At 38.4% G+C, this 17,272-nt stretch overlaps 1 long non-coding RNA gene across 1 annotated transcript; it reads right to left on the minus strand.

The window, feature by feature from the left end:
- Window positions 1-701: 701 nt before the first annotated feature.
- On the minus strand, window positions 702-16,488 carry LOC122216132. The gene is made up of 3 exons (XR_006200722.1): window positions 16,386-16,488; window positions 9,405-9,498; window positions 702-870 (listed from the first exon to the last, which is right to left on the minus strand). It is a non-coding gene; the product is annotated as an uncharacterized LOC122216132 (long non-coding RNA).
- Between the last annotated feature and the right edge of the window lie 784 nt (window positions 16,489-17,272).

Below are 17,272 nucleotides of genomic sequence, written 5' to 3' on the forward strand. Positions count from 1 at the left end.
TTTTTATGGTGACTCAGGCTGTAGGTTTCAGTGCAATATTCATCATGTGTCACCTATCCAGGTACCAGGTTTTCAGATGCGATTTTCAAAGGCCCTTGGATTATTATATCATATCCCATTTATTTGATTCTGGGAAAGAGTTCTTCTTTTTCCTTTTTCCCTCTTATCTTCTTTGCTTATTGTAAAATTCCTTGTTACTTTTGTTCTTTTAATTTGAAAAGAATACTTGACACTTGCTCAAGATAAACTGCACAACCAAGATGAAGTTACTTCTTAGAACAACTATCTAAGGAAATGTAAGGTTCTATATAGAGAAACGGTACACTTAATTCAGACTTTTGTGGAAATACCAGATAATGGTCTTATCTTTAGACTTCAAGATGCCTTGTGAGGGAATAAAAATCTATGTTATATTAAATGCAGAGGTGTGTAATGTGTGTACACACACATGTTATGTCATATGCACTCATAAATGTACAAATACACACAATGAGTAACTTCCTTTCAGTTTTGGTTTTGAAGACCCATCTGCAGTAAAACATTAAAAAAAAAAAAAGGCAGGGTAGATCTCGTTTTGTTGGATACTAAGGTTATATTGACAAGCCCTCTCAATTCTTTTTCATAAACCTTAAAAGCCATATCCTAAAGCCAGAAAGGTGGGTCATTCCATCCAGAATGTATTTATTAGGTTAATAGCCCTCTGTAAACAATGTTGGCAATTCCACTGGAGGAAGGGGAGTAGGAAGCAGAGGTAATGACTTTTGCTACTTTCTCTCCCCGTCTCTACCATCTTGGTTGGAGTCATGTTGATGCATTTTTAAAGCCAAGAGAGACTGTAACATTTTTCCAGGTTTCCATCTTTCCAGGTTTCTGTATTTTTGTTGGGAAAATAGATATAAGAATAGAGATTAGAGGGTGAAAAACACCAAGGTTACGATTACTTAGGAGGAAAGTCTTCTGGAACAGAGTCTTCAGTTAAACACAGGATTAGGTCCCTAACCAGTGAAAAACCTCAATAAATGTTCATCAATTCTAACAGGACAGAGATTTCGTAGAAGAATTAGGTGTAATAAAGTTTTATGCATAAGCAAAGACACAAATAGTTCTACTTTTTGTGTATATGAAATTTTGCCTTGCGAGACCCATATGTGTGATGGTAGCAGGACACCCATCAGGGGCAGAAGGCCCGTTACTACCCTGAGCAAACTGTGAGATTCCAGGTGGCCACTTACTCTGAGCTCTAGATTACTCATTTGTAAAAATAAAAGACCAGAACTAAATTATCTCAAATAATTTCTATGCAAAGTGATTTTATTTTGTAAATCATATCCTGGAGTTTTCTTTTCAGAACGATCCACTTTGTTTTGATGAAGAGGCCAATGATAGCTGGAGACCAGCCTCTAATTATACCTTCAAAAATAAGGAAGGTTGTATTCTGTTTAATTACAGGCAGTCAGTGTGGGCTGTGTCACACAGATATCACAGATCTACAGAAAGAACCTATTGCCTCTAACTCTCTGAGTGCTTCCCACTGTCCCCAATGGGAATGACAATGCTGGACCCAGTGCCCACTGCTTGTGTAAATTCCCTGAGCTTAGTCTGCTCTAAGGGCCCACAGTCTGATTCCATCTTTATCATGTAAAGCTAAACTGAAATTAGATGTAAGTTAACATACAACAAAGGGTAAATTAATTCCAAGTTTGCTCTTTCTGAATACAATCAATACTTCCAGTCTAATAATTTTAAAGTTGTTAAGTTGAATTGAAATTATATCTTTACCAGAAAGTTTGACTGCAGGAAAACCAAAGATCCAGGCAAGAGCTTAAAGCCATTTTTCCCGATGTGGTTCATATCATGGCAAACAGAGAAATGGTTAGAAGCTAAAAATCTAGCCATCAAAAGAGATACCACTACCTTATGTACCACTAAGAAAGAAAAAAATAATTTCTCCCACCTTTAATAGCAGAGCTTGGATTCTGACTAGCTTCATCTTTGATGGGAATCTTCCTTTCCTCAAACTCATAAAGCACTGGATTATTCATCCTTCCTATGACGTACTTTCCTCCAACAATATCACATTTACATCCACGTCTCTGTTTCCATGCCTTTCTGTTCACACAATAACTTTTTTGTTTCGATGTCGAACCATAATGTATGTTTTTGAAGACACTTTGAGGGAAACTCGACCCAATGTAAGCAGTACAACGATGGACGTCGTTCAGTTAAAGTTAGGACAATGTAAACAGCTGCAACCGAGTTTAGTCAAGCTATATGCAGACTATGAAAGCTACCTCATTAAGTTTATGTGCAGATTATCACAACTACCTCATCACTGCCACCTGGCCAAAAGCGATTGCAATATATTGATAAGGAAAAACACTTGAATTTCAGAAATGTTAAATGAGGAAAAAGATGTACATCTTCAAATCCATGAACTAAGGAAAAATGCGTAAGGTTTCTCTTAGTCCAGGGCCACCCATCTGAGGACCCCACCAGATGCCTCAAGGAGGAGGAAAAACAATAGCCGAAGCACACCCATAACCCATTCTCAGCCTGGCACACTGATAAGAAGACCCAATTTAGAAATCCATGGAGAGAACTTCCAGACAATATTTCTCTAAATATGACTCTACAGAATAGTGACTAGTTGAGATGTAACAAATTAGAATCCATTTGGCCAAAGTCACTACTTGCCTTCAGATTTGTGATCTATTTACCTTGACAAGCTGAAGATTTATATCCATGTCTTCTCATTTCTTTTTATTCTTTCAGAGAATTTGGAACCTTGCTCTTTTTTCTAGCATTTGTTTTTCTGGGGTTTTTTTTATTTATTTTATTTTTTTTATAAGAAGGCCATTGCAAATTCTTGATGTGACATGATGAAAATGGCATTTGGAGAGGTTATTTGGTGGCAAAGTACAGACACGTTGCAGACAGTGTGGCTGAGGCAGTGAGGCATGATCCTATCTGCCAGCTGACCTGGGTATTTGAGTATTACAACTGGTGGGGGCAGAATATCAAAGCATTTCCTCACACCCACCTCTGCCTTTCCCTTGTTTTGTCAACCTGCCTTCCAGATAGTACCACTTCCAGCTGGACCACTTGTCCCTCACCCTACCTGTCCAGGACAAAAGGGAAGTACTTCTAGTCCTTACTGCATGAGGGAATGACTGTGCTCAGCATCACAGCCTCCAGCATTCTACCTCCTGAGGAGTAGAAACTGGCTTCCTTGGTTTTCCTGTTGACCTTGAGTGAGTGAAACAAATAACAGACTCTGGGAATAAGTTCTAGCCCTTGGCCTCTGTCCTGCTTCAAAGCCCACTCCAGCCTCTTGGGTGTTTATTGTGAAAGCTCACTGAAATCCTCCTCACAATCACATGGCCATCCAGACCATGACAGTCAGTCCTAGTAAAACACAATTTGTTCCTAAAATTATATCCAATTTTAATAAGTAATTTCTAAAAGAAATTAATAAGCTTATGTAGAACTGAGTACCACACAGACTTGGGTGCTTTGCCTCAAGCCCATAGACACATCTTCATCTACATGACCCAGATTGTAAATGCAAGGTTTGCTTTCGTTTATTTTCCTGTGAAACATGCAGGTAGTACTCAGGCCTCCACCTCACAGTCTGCTTGATTATAAAGAGACAGGCTGAATATGAGGCGTAACCAAACACCCACAACTCATTCATTCATGCATGCATTCACTCACTCATTCAATGTCATCTGTTAAGCATCATGTTGGGAATTGAAAATACAAAGACAAATACAACTTAGGCTCCGTTCTCTAGGAATTCACAGATTTGTGGGGAAGAGTCTCACACAAATAGATGATCAGAACACAGTGGGATGAGCACACTGTCAAAAATAAGCCCAGAGTATTAGGGAAGCACAAAGTCAGGGGTGCCCTAGTTCCCTGAGACTCAGAAGTTAGACTTCCCTCTCTAGTAGGCCTCCATTATCGTGTGTGATATCCCGGATGAGTATTGAAAAGAGATGCTGTTTGAGCAGAAGCAAAGGAAACTACAGAACAGAAGTCTCTGTTTACACTCCAGGTAAGGAAATTGAGGGTTAAAAAAAGTAATCACACCAACGCAAAAAGAGGAGGAAGACAGCAAAGTATCAGGAATGCAGCTGGATGAATAATTGATGAGCTGGTGGCCTAACAGAGAGTCTCATTAATATAATCCTGCAGTTTCATTAAGTACTGTTCCAGGCTTGTCTTGGAGGGGGCCTCCTGAGTCTTGATTAGGGATTGTGTGGCTTTCACTTTGACATCAGAACTTTGGGCCTTGGGTTTTGACAACTGCTTCCTAAGCTCCTATTCTTTTACCCCAGCGCTTTTAGAAGCTCTTCTCGATCCCCCTCTCACTAATCATGGGCCCCTAACCATGACAGTCAATCCTAGTAAATAATATATCAAGATAAATGATAATTGTTCTGTTTTAAGTGTCTCCTAATGAGCATCATAAATTAAAAATTAATATTGCAAAGACTGTATGAATAGCATCAAATCCATAAACAAAGCAGCGGGTATCACGCTTGCAAATGAAAGCTAAACACCTCCCCTGTCCTCTTTTCCATTCCCCACCTCCTTTTACCCTCCCCCAACTCCTTCCCTACCTTTACTCTGGGTCTACGGATCTGAAATTCAGGCTACCAGGAATTATACTGCAAATAACAACACCAGTAATTTTTTTCTTACAAGTTACTTCTGGTCTGCTCCTTACCTAACTTGGCTCAGTGTGATTTAAAGACTCAATCCAGAAATTTTATTTCTCATTTTTATTTTTCTTGGCCAGAGGCAGAGCAGGTAGAATTGAATTTCAAAAAACTCTTATGTGGATCAGATGAACTAGGTCAGATCCCATACAAGGGGTGAATATAGAGTCACTTTTATTGGCATCAAATAAGTTCTGTCCTTCCATCTTAGAGAATGGCATTTCAAATGGAGCCACATTTAAGGGGAAATTAAATACCAAAATATTAATAAGAGTTTTTTTCTGTGTAGATTATACTTATTATTTTATTTTTTTTGATGCATTTCTGAATTTTGTAAATATCTACAATTATCATTAATACTTCTGCAATAGAAGAAAGAAAGAAAATATCATTCAGAAGTGAAGAAGAGTACTTGGTTGGACACAAAAGCCCTGTCACAAGGTTAAAATAATCATCATTTTTTCAGCATTTTTTATAATGCAGCAGACACTGTGCTAGATGTGTGTTATCTCTATCCTTCACAGCAGCATTGAAGGGTAGATGATATTCTTCCCAGCATCTAATTGCTGTCTAGAGGAAAAGGAGGCTTAGCCAACAGGCTATAAGTATTCCAATTCCTTTTTGTTGTTGTTGTTGTTGTTTTCTTTTTTAAGGCAGACACATGGAATGTCTTGGCCATACGGCATTAAACATTCCACTTATGTAACTGATGCGCCTTGTTGGAATTACGGGATCACCCCACAACCTGCTGGTTACTATTTGGCCTCTGGTGCAGGTAGTCAACAGTGTGACTACACACAGGTCATGCTCAAGTAAATATTCCAGGCCACGTGGCAGTCATATTTCTCACTGTAAATGAATATGTTGGCTTTGTTCTACATAAAATCAATTCGACCAAAACTTCAGTTCAGTTGCTTTAGGACTGAAAAGACAAAGATTTCCTAAGCCTTCAGTGATTGCCAAACTCTCTCCACCCAGACCCACGCGAGCCCCACGTCCCTAAACGCTATCTCTCAGTTGATTTTCTTGTTTTATTAATCTGAGGATTCAAATGTTCACACAGCCGTGCGTGGAGAAAGTATAAAACAACTCACCTTTTTTTTCAGGTGAGCTACGTTACCAGTAAAGGTGGCATTCAGGCTGTTACCCAGATTACTTTTACCAAACTCAGCTGAAATGCCATCCCTGTGCCCCTGAGGACTGTGCATAACGTGCACGGGTGCTGGCGTTGCTGCCGCTGGGATTCCCTCACGCGCTACAGGCTCTACAGTCGTAACAGCATGACAAGGAAAAACTGAACCTCTCTCTCCCCGGGATACCCTAAACCCAACAATGGCTAAATCTCTTAAAAAACAAAAGTGCACAGAAGTAGACAGCGCTTTAGCTCATTAAATTTGTTGCAGAACCAGGAGAATTCCAAGAACAGCAGTAGTACATTTTTACTTTATAAAAATGCCCCCAATGAAACAACAGATCTGAACGCAAAGGTAAAAACTAAGCATTTGATAATGTTCCCTTTCACATCTGTCAACATTTTAGAGAAACTTCAAATGGACTACATTTGTGGCTCTAGAAATTCTTAGTTTATGCACAGAATACATTTGAGGTGACTTTATTTTCACAGGTACCCAGGCTTCAAAAAAATACACCATGCAATCACAGGCCTTTGAAGCTGGAAAAGATCATGAAAGTCACGCAGACTTACCCTTCCTCATTTAACATGTGTGATGAAAGTTCAGAGAGGTTGAAACATGGCTCTAGGTAACTCACATGATTAGACTCCAGGAAATCTAAAGGCTAAAGAGAAATTGGGGGCAGACTTCCCATTGTACCCTTAGCAGTTGAATGGCAAATGACTCCATCTATGATCAAGGGCTAACCCAGACAAAATGCACTGGACACCTGACCTTTTGGTATTTTTACAAGAAAACTTAAATAGAGAATTGAAACATTTGCCCAAATTGCTTTGGTTAATTTATTGAACTTTGCTTACCTTAAAAAGAAAAAAAATGAAGTTGAATAGGCAGTGTGACACATCTTGTAGTGTTGAAATAATAGTAGGGTCATATTTGATGTAAAATATGTTGTTTTTATTATATCATACGAGAGTATCATTTCATGAAACTTTTCATGTTTCAATTACAACTGACCCTTGAACAACGCAGGGCTTAGGGGTGCCGACCCTGCACGCAGTTGAAAATCTCCCAAAACTTAACTACTAATAGCCCACTGGTGACACGTATTTTGTATGTTATGTCTATGTATATATATGTACATATATGTATGTAATATATACTATACATACATATATTTGTATGTATGTATACGTACATATATGTATGTAGAGTATATACTACTATACTACGTATATATACGGCTAGAGAAAAGAAAATGTTAAGAAAATCATGACGAAAAGAAACTGCATGTATAGTGCTATACTGTAAAAAGTCCACTTCTAAGTGCACCTGCGCAATTCAAACGTACGTCGTTCAAGTGTCAACTGTATATTTATATGCATACCCAGGCACACACATATGTTGGATTACAATGTGTTTCTTACTTTGTATCCTACTAAAAAGAAGGAAATTCAGTTCAGTAGAAATTTTGCTTTTGGCCCCACTCGGCTTTCTTCAAAAAACCAAACACTAGGAAATGTAAAATAGCACCTTTTTGAAAAAAATTGGGGGATCTTTGTGCTAAACAGTCATTTTTTTTAATCACCACCTCCCAAAATGTTCTTTCTACCATAGACCTAGTACAACGTTCTGCAGATTATGAATAAAAAGACATTAAACATAAGAAACTAGGGAAAAGGACAAATGTATAACAGATGAAAAAGGAAACGGAACATTCCTTTGTGGTTTTAAGATACATTTTTTCTTTCCTAAAATCTAAGTTTGAGGTACACAGCCAATTTGCTTTATTCAGTTCCTGGCACATAGTAAATGTCTCATAATATGTGGTGAATGGATGCTGAACTAAGAGACAGAAGAATCAACTTGCTGTGCAAAGCTAGGCAAAATCCTTAACTTCTCTGAGCTCCAACTTTTTTCAGTGGTAAAAAGAAATGATGGGGCAAGAGCAGTGTTTCCTTCAGGGGTATCTGAAGAACTCATTCCGTGGAATGTTAATAGATGACCCATCAAAATCATTTATAGCTGATAGATTGATAGGTGGTCCCTTCACCAGATTTCTATATCCTTCTTCCTGACCATTCAATGAGCCCTAACTTCGTGGCTCAGATATAGTGGCCTCTGAAGAAGGGGGGAAAAAAAATTCAAAGAAGACCAGGAAAAAAAATCACCCTGGATTTTTTTTTAATAGAAAAAAATAAATATGTCCAACTACCTAGACATAATTCTATTAAGCCCGCCAAACTGAGGAACAATATTTTGGCTGTGAATTGGTGACCTCTGTTATTTTCCATACATCCTTTATTTTTATACATCTGAACTTTCACAAAAAGGACAGAGGAACAGAAGGTATTTTTGGCTCAAACAATATCTTGCCCAAAAATGCTACAGCAATGGGCACTCTGCACCATTTGTTCAGGACTGTTTCTGCAGCATCAGCATCTACTTAAGGGCCTGGAATTAACGCAAGACCCACCCACCTGCTTCTGTGACTTTGGGATAAAAAGGGAGCCAAGTGAACTCTAGTTCTGGAGTTGTACCTGCCATCACCTACAGCTGCAACTCTGGCCTGCTGATGTTAGTGTCAAGAAACAAGGATAATCCTCTCTGTGAAGGGGTTTTGAGTTTGGGTAGCCAGACAGCATGGTTTGTCTGGAGAAGCACGGCGTAACAGTTAAATGTGTAATGTTAAATTAGGCAAATCACTGAGAAGTTTAAGCTTTAATTTTCTCAAGCAAAATGGGAGTAAAACTAGAACCTACCTTATGAGTTGTGGAAAGAACTGAATAAGAAAATATATTTGTAGGATTTGGCCCAATATCTGAGGCAGAATAAGTGTTCAATAAATGGTGTCTATTTTTATTATGGCACAACTGAATCCAGACCATGATTAAGAGATCAAGGATACAGAAATGTTAAACAATGTGTTAGTGTAGACACATTCTACTGTGATATAAAATGCATTAGAAAGACCCCGGGGAGATATTCACATTGAATTGGAAACCAGTGCTGCCTTCATTGGTTCATTTTGTTCAATTTACTCTAGCAAATGACTTAGAAGTGTTAAAGAAAACCAACCGGCTACCCCTAGATGACCAGCAAATCTTGTACTTAATAGGTAAAATGGGTAGCCAGAGAAGCATCCATTTCTCAGGAGATATCCTATCACCATAGGTTTCTATTCTTTGTTTAAAATAGCAACACATTTTGAACCAAAAATGTTGGGCATTTTGCAGCCATTCTGCCATCCTGAGGCTTGTGTATGCCAACAAACACCTCCTAGTTATCATTAGTAAGCACCGATATTTCATGCTGTGGTCTCTAATCATATTTATATGGTCAAAGATGGCTTCAGTTTACCTAGCAGGGCAGATCACCACCACCCTTTTATCCCCAGAAAGTGGAGACAGAAGCATAAAGAGGAGCAGCACCTTACCCAAAGGGTCCATGGACTGGACCACCAAATCCGTAAATGTGGCAATCAGCCATATAGCAATGCCAGCCCCTTAACCATCCCACCCAACATGCAAATCAGGTTCACACTCACTCATTTTCAGAGCTACTTGGGCAGTGAGCACAAGCCTCAAGTTTTCCAGGTGTCTGTACTGCAGAAGTGGTTGACAGGCTGAAACAAGGTGTATCTGGGAGGAAAAAATAATAGTAAAAGACTTAATTAAAGGATATCCAAAGAAGGCAAAAGAAATTACCCAACCCATCTGCAAACCGTACACTGGAAATGAATGGGTTCTTTAGTGTTTAGGACATTTTAGTGTTATAAAAACGTAGACTATAGAGCTATTATATCAAGTAATTTATGGGATGAATATTGTAATTCATTGAATGTCACGACTTATCTTTTATTCATATAGTTACTATTCCATTACCAGAGAGGGAGGTTTGTCAAAGGTTAATTATTTTAAATTGCTCCAGCAAATTTATTTTGATTTGTACAATTTTTTTTGAATAATCACAGGTCTATATATTCATACATCTTTATGAGGCTTCTTTTTAAAAAATAATATTCTTTGATGAGGCAGTTAAAGCTAGATAAATGCTTTAGCGATGTCTTTAAAATATATTCTCTTTAACTCTGGATGTAGATCTATAAAGAATTATTATATTATTATTGTTGTTGACATTATCAGTCTTTTTTAGAACTTTCTACTTTTCTAAGAAAATTCCAATTAAAAAAATGGCTGAGAAATTGAGCTTTGACTTTCTCAAGAGGTTGGTCATGGTTCATAGTATCTCTTAGCCCTGGGTCACTATCTGGAATGCCCCCCCATATGGTGGATGAGGAAAACTGTGGCATCTGCTCTCTGGTGTGCCCTCTGCCTCTGTTTCACACGAGACTGCCCCTTGGCCAGGGGCACACCTCCTCAGGACATGAAAACTGGTCTTTGTGGAACAATAAATGCTAGAAGATAGGTCAAATACTTCCAAAGTTGGAAAAATCATTTCGAATTATAAACCTAAATTAGATAGGAAGCCAGAAGCAAAGAGAGTATTGGAAGGCTATAATACATACAGTATATATAATATATAGATCAATCCAGCTCCGTCTCCTTCAAAACCTATCACCTCTCTCAGGAAGCCTTCCTGATTATGCTTGTTTTCTTTATATTTCTCAAATACTAATGTATCAAGTCTATATTACATTAATATGGTCTTACTGTTATGTAGCCTTTTAATTATTCATAAATCATTTGAGAGTTAGAGAAATAGAGTGAGAAAAGGTTCAGTTTAGAATCAAAAGACCTAGACTCAACATTTAAGCCCCAAGTTTTGTTACCTCTATGGGCTTAGAAAGTTGTTCAGTTTGTCTGAGACTCAGTTTCTTTAATGTTAAAGGGGAATAGGAAAAACTGCCTGTGTGCTTTGTAGAGTTGGACATGTTACCTAATAATTGCAGACTTCTCTGAGTTTATAAAATTCTTGCATATTTACCTCATTTAATCCCCAAACGACAGAATAAGATGAGTGTTATTATTCACCCATTTTTATGTGAATTGTGTGAAAATACTATTTTTAACACCATAAATTATTATTTTCAGTCTGTAGATTTTATATCATCAATTTAATATTAATAGCCCTAAGATACAGGCCATATCTATCTTTTATCTCTTTTTTATTTTATTCTTTCCTCATATCCCTTTCTTTTAGATGACTTGATAAACATATTGAGAACATAGATTTTTCTAGTACAGATAACAAAGTGCTTTGCAAAATAAAAGCACAGTAAGGATGTATCTATACGTTGCCAGAGTGACATTAATTTTACTTGATGTCAGAAAGAAACTAATAATCTACCATTTGATCAAAACGTTTACTTTTTAATCAGTTGTACTGTTCCAAAACACATGGTGAAATGTTCTTGGAGTGCACAAAAATTCCAGAAATACAGAAATAAAATGTACATCTACTCTATAATGCTCTAGCTAACACTAGCCACAGTACATGATTCTGGAAATCATGAATTGTGGCTCAGGTACAGAGGCTGTGAGGTATTTCCTAGTTACTTACTCCAATCCATCCATGAGGGAACCTTGTCTGTCTTAATCACACTCAATACTTTGGCTGCCTGACTCATAGTTGGGGCTCAGTTAATATTAGCTAAGTATAAAGTCTTTCATTATACTCATAAATCAGACCTTTAGAAGACTATGGAACTTTGCATTAAACAAGAGCTTGGAATTCTGAAGTGGATTCAGAAGAGAGAAAGTGTGGGAAATGGGACTCATAAAGTTAAAGAAGTTATTCGCCCAAATAATAAAAGTAAGAGGAGATTGCAAGCATCATATAGCTTCATACAAAATATCTACGGTAGAGCAGAACATGTTGGCAAGGGGATCCTTGCTTCTGCTGTGAATAGAAGCAGGGGAAGTGTATTTAACTGTGGTACAAAAGATGTGCATTCGTAAAAGTAAATAAATACATAAATACATACATGTGTACATACATAAAATAAACCCTCATTGAGAAGTGGTAGAAAGTGAATAGGAAAATTACAGCATTAGTTCTCCACTATTGAGCTTTTGTTATGTGCCAGGCCCAGACGCTGTGTGTTTAAGAACTTGACTTACACTGTCTCATTTAAACAAGTTCTCTGTGGTAGATGTTATCATAGATGAGGAAACTGAGGCTAGGAGAGGTTAAGTAACTTGCCCAAAGTCACATGACAGTGGTCAGCAGATTTAGTAACAGTAAAATATTTGAATATATATTTTACCCAGATTTCACAATAAAATTAGAGCCCAGTAAAACAGAATCACTGAATCAGTGAGTAAACAGATTTCGCCTTCAAAATCGAATATGTGACCCTAAACGTTTTTATTTTTCTGTCATCTAGATGTACATCAGTAAAGGGTGTATTGGATTATTCTGTATTGTTAGGGCTGGTCAAAAGCTTCACTACATTAGTCGGTTGTCCGTGAATCAGAGGTCTTCAGCTGAATGGCCAGTCTTTGATGGCATGGCAGTTAGTTTGCTTCATCGATGAATTATTCTGAATTGACTTACTCTGTATTGTTGCCTAAACTTAATCAATTAGCCACATAATGGTCAAATATCAAAGAATCTATTGTCTAAAGGGAGATTTCTGTGTGAGGAGACACTGAACCATGATATGAACAACATTGGCAGCAATTTTGTGACTGTAACAGTCCAAAGTATTGCCTTGAATCATCAAGATGGAATGAAAGGCAGGCCCCAGAGACTATCAGGGCAACAATGAAACCTCCCTTTTCTCAATTCTATCAAACATCACCAGAGAAAAGTGTTCTGTATCCAGTATCTTTTACCAGCGACAATCTGATTGTTTCAATCCTGTGGGTTGGGATACTTCTATTTTTAATTCTCCTTAACAAAGACCTCTTAAGTCCAGAAGCTTCCTCTAAGGCCTGTGAAGTGCTATTCTGATCACCCTTTCATGTTTCTAAGCTGCTGTGGGATAATGTTGTGGAGAGAAGGCCCCCAGGGGAACAGCTGATTGGATTCTGGCAAGATGGACCAAACATCTGCTTCAAACAAAAGGCATCTGCATATTTCACATTTATTTTTCATAATTTACAGAAGCAACCTGCCAAAATTCAGCAAGGGAGAATACACTAGCACGTAATTAGCTTAAAGTTTGCTTGCTTTAGAAGTATGAGCATGAAGCCCAGGAGCTCACCTGGGAGGACATCAGGAATGGTGGAACTACAGTTTGATTTCTGGATATTCAGTTTTAGACCTTGTTTGCCAGGGCAGAAAACCCAGCACTGCTAGGCTTGCAAGGGAGAAATAGATATGCCAGAGGTGACACTAGGAAGTTCTTTTGTCTTCACGTCAAATAAAAAGGCTTTTATTTGGTGTGAAACCAAACGGGTGGCCTAAGGTAATATCATTTATTAAATAAGATTTGAAGGGGCGCCTGGGTGGCTCAGTCGGTTGAGCATCCGACTTCCGCTCAGGTCATGATCTCGTGATCCGTGAGTTCGAGCCCCGCATCAGGCTCCGTGCTGACAGCTAGGAACCTGGAGCCCACTTCAAATTCTGTGTCTCCCTCTCTCTCTGCCCCTCCCCCACTCATGCTCTGTCTCTCTCTCTCTGTGTCAAAAATAAATAAAAACATTTAAAAAATTAAAAAAAAAAGATTTGATTAAGCAGAAATATTTTACTTGTACCACTTAGCTCTGTAATACCCAGCATAGGTAATGGTGCAATGCTACATGACTTATAATTAAAAATGTGTATACCAAAAGTACAAATGGCATGGTGATAAATCATGTGTGGGGATATTGCATTGTTTTTCAAAGCATCTGAAAGTTGTCGCTTACCAAAAAATACTGGAAAATATATTTGTTGCCCAGATAACTCTATGTAATATATGACGAAAGCAAAGAGAACAAGATAATGGATGATATGATCAGTCTTAACATATCCTGGTGGAAGGGATACAACAAATTATCTGCCCTCTATGAACTAGATCTTCCCAGCTGAATTTCAAACTTTGCAAGATCATTATTATGTGAAATAACTAAAGTTTGCTTAATTAGAAAATAAAAGGTAAAGAATGGATTCTTGAGAGCGAGAGGTGGGGGAGGGGGGGAGGTTTTCTTTTGTTTCTAGCAAAGGAATTTTAACCCTGTGTCCATTATTTTTAAAAAAAAATACTAGTTATAAGATCCTGTGGGATTTCCCCTGATCTTAACTCCAGGAGAAAGCCTACTTAAAGCAAAATCTGCAAAGTATGGGGTGCTGTTGTTTTCAAAATATTCAAAACACAGGTGGGGGGGGGGGAAGGAGAGTGGCATTTTGATTTTGCTGACTGCCCAGTGTCTTCTAGTCTTAGTCATTGTTTTACAAAACAATTGTATACTGATTTAGTTGTAGCCACAATGCTGACCCTCCACAAATTCTGCAATAACAGCGTGGCAGTCCCAAAGGGTTTAACATCTTAAGTTTTCAAACAATGGAAAAGCAATGTGTTCAATGCAGGCACTATGAATGATTCCTTGGTAACTCCTAGTTAGTTCTAAAGAGTGACTTGGTTGTGGCCATTCCAAATATCACCTAGTCTAAATTTCTTTCTTTTTTTTTTAATGTTTATTTATTTATTATTTTGGGAGAGAGCGCTGGGAAGGGGCAGAGAGAGAGAGAGAGGGAGAGAGAGAATCCCAAGCAGGCTCCACTCTGTCAGCACAGACCCCAACATGGGGCTCCATCCCACGAACCATGAGATTACGACCTGAGCCAAAATCAAAAGTTAGGCACTTAACTGACTGAGCCACCCAGGCACCTGACCTAGTATTAATTTCTGATATCTGATATACCATGTGCACACCAAACGGGTTTGAAACATGAAATCCCAAAGCTGCTCAAAACAGCAGCTACTTTGAAAACAACAATTTGCAACTATACACTAACCTACTGTTTGAGATTCGCTAACTATTCTTTTTTTTTAAGGCTCCTCAAAAATTTTTATTTTACTATTTTTTTAATATGAAATTTATTGTCAAATTGGTTTCCATACAACACCCAGTGCTCATCCCAACAGGTGCCCTCCTCAATGCCCATCACCCACCCTCCCCTCCCTCCCACCCCCCATCAACCCTCAGCTAATTATTCTTAAACATGCCTTCTTTTTTAAAACGTTTCAATGTACTTAAATTTCAAATCAGTATAACATACACATAAACCTCTTACATAATTATAAATTCTCTTCTTTTTGCAATGGGCTCTTAACAGAGGGGCAGTTTGTTATAAAGGAAAAAGAGGCTGGACTTGATTTGAATCAAGACCTGAGACCTAGATTTGAATCCTGGTTCAACCATATATAAAGCTGGGTGACTTCTGGCAAATTATTTAAACTCTCAGGGTTTCATTTTTTCTTCTATTGGGGGAGGTATTTTTGCTGTAAGCGTTAAATGAGGTAACTTGTGTTTATCACAGCACTTCATCTGCACCTAAACTAGCATTTTAATTTGCCCAAGATTTGAACTTGCTCAAATTTAGATGTCTTACATACTGTAGAGCTCTTTGAAAGAAAATTCATCCCAAAGAGGAGGGGGTCTGGCAAGAAGACAAACTTTGAAAACAAACCTCAAAGTTGATTGAGAGGACTAATCCTAACATATTGGTATTTGTCATTCTATACACTTGTCAATAACTTAAAGTAAAAATTGAAAGAGCTGTTTTTCTAAAATTTCTACAATATATGGGGGCACAATATATACTCTTTGGGGATTTGCCTTTCTCCCTAGGGCAGCACTGTGGGGAGAAGTCAGCAGCAGTGGCCATGCCTGGTAGAAGCAGTGGATTCTGTTGAGAGTTGGCAGTAGTCCCAATCAGAAGCACTGGTACAGGAGAAAGGGATATTCCCAACAGAGGTAGCTGCCATGTTTAGAGAGAGAGCCTTCACCCAAAAACACTCAGTGGGAGAAGTGTGGTAACCAGCAGAAGTGCCCAGGAAATACCAATCTGCGTTGTTCTGTCCAACATGGTACCACTAGCCACATATGTTGCTTTTAAAAAATGAATTAAAATTAAAAATTCGGTTTCTCAGTCTCAGTAACAGACCCATCATCGTAGACAGTTCTATTGGACAACACTGGACTAGTAGATGACTGCTTCGTTCCAAAGCACATGTGAAAGACCCCTTAGAAGCTTCCCAAATGCCTGAAGACTGAGGCAGGGGGAGAGGGGGAGGAAATGAGGTCCCAAAACAGCAGTTAGGGGTAAGAGCTGGTGAAGTAGAAGTTATTCCCTTTAACATGACTTCTTTCCACCCAAGGTGAAAACCGGGAAATTCAGCGCATGCACAAGATATGGCTAGCACACTGCCTTTAATGTAATAAGCTTCAACAAATATAAACTCTCTTCTGCTTAAGATCTCTGCGCCGGTGTTGGTGATTTCTAATATAACTATCATTCCATTACTGGAATGATTTCCCAGCACCTATATTAGATCATTAACCCCTTAAAAAGCAGCCAAAGACTCTTCATTGAATAAAGAACATGGTACAAAGTCCTGAGACTCATATCTTACCAAGAAGAGCACAGACACTGGAGCCAGAGAGCCTGGGCATGAATCCAGGTTTGAGGCTTGCTGGCTGTGGTGCATCACCAGTTAACCTCTCTGAGCCTCAGGTTTCTCATCTGTAAAATGAGGATAGTAATAGCACAGACATCAGTAAGTTGCTATGAATTCCTGACACATCACCAGTGCTAGAAAAGTGTTTGTTAAAGAAATATTTCCATTCCTCAACACACTGATCTCCAATCACATTTCAAGTTGGTCTTCTGCTATTGCCTAGTTCCCTCTCTACATTTCAACTGTGCATTATTCCCTCAGCTTGACTTAAAACCTTTTCCTTTTCATATCTATTGAAATCCTACATACACATCTTTCAAAACACACCTTCTAGAAGAATTTTTTCCTAGAAGATTAGTCTTACTTCAGCATGTCGATAACCTATGGTTCACCTCAGGATTATAAGCTTTGTTTCATTCTAGTTTGCCTTGTTCTTCATAGCTTGGTCTTGACAGGTCTGTACTCACCCTAGATTGTAAATTCCTCAAGGAATGATTCATGCTTTTGGTCCCCAGAATACATGGCTAAAATAGGTGCTCAGCAAATTCTCAGAAGAGGGTGAGAAGGAGGGAGGGTATGGCATGCCTTGGCCTTTCAGACCAATTCTATAAACACCTATTTTGTCTGAGTGCTGTTTTACAATCTGCACATAAGTGGCTTTTCAAGTTGTCTAAACACAGTATCAAGCATAATATCCTTCAGATGATGAGGGAAAATATCTGTTAATCTCCATTACATGGTCTGCTTAATGGTCTGCAAATATCTAGGTTTCTGCACCCTCTGGCTGCGTCACAAGGACTTCCCACCAAGCATAATAGCCTGGAACCCAAATGTTCCTTTGT

This window comes from Panthera leo, chromosome A3 (genome assembly GCF_018350215.1).
Source record: "Panthera leo isolate Ple1 chromosome A3, P.leo_Ple1_pat1.1, whole genome shotgun sequence".
In the NCBI taxonomy this organism is placed as follows: domain Eukaryota; kingdom Metazoa; phylum Chordata; class Mammalia; order Carnivora; family Felidae; genus Panthera; species Panthera leo.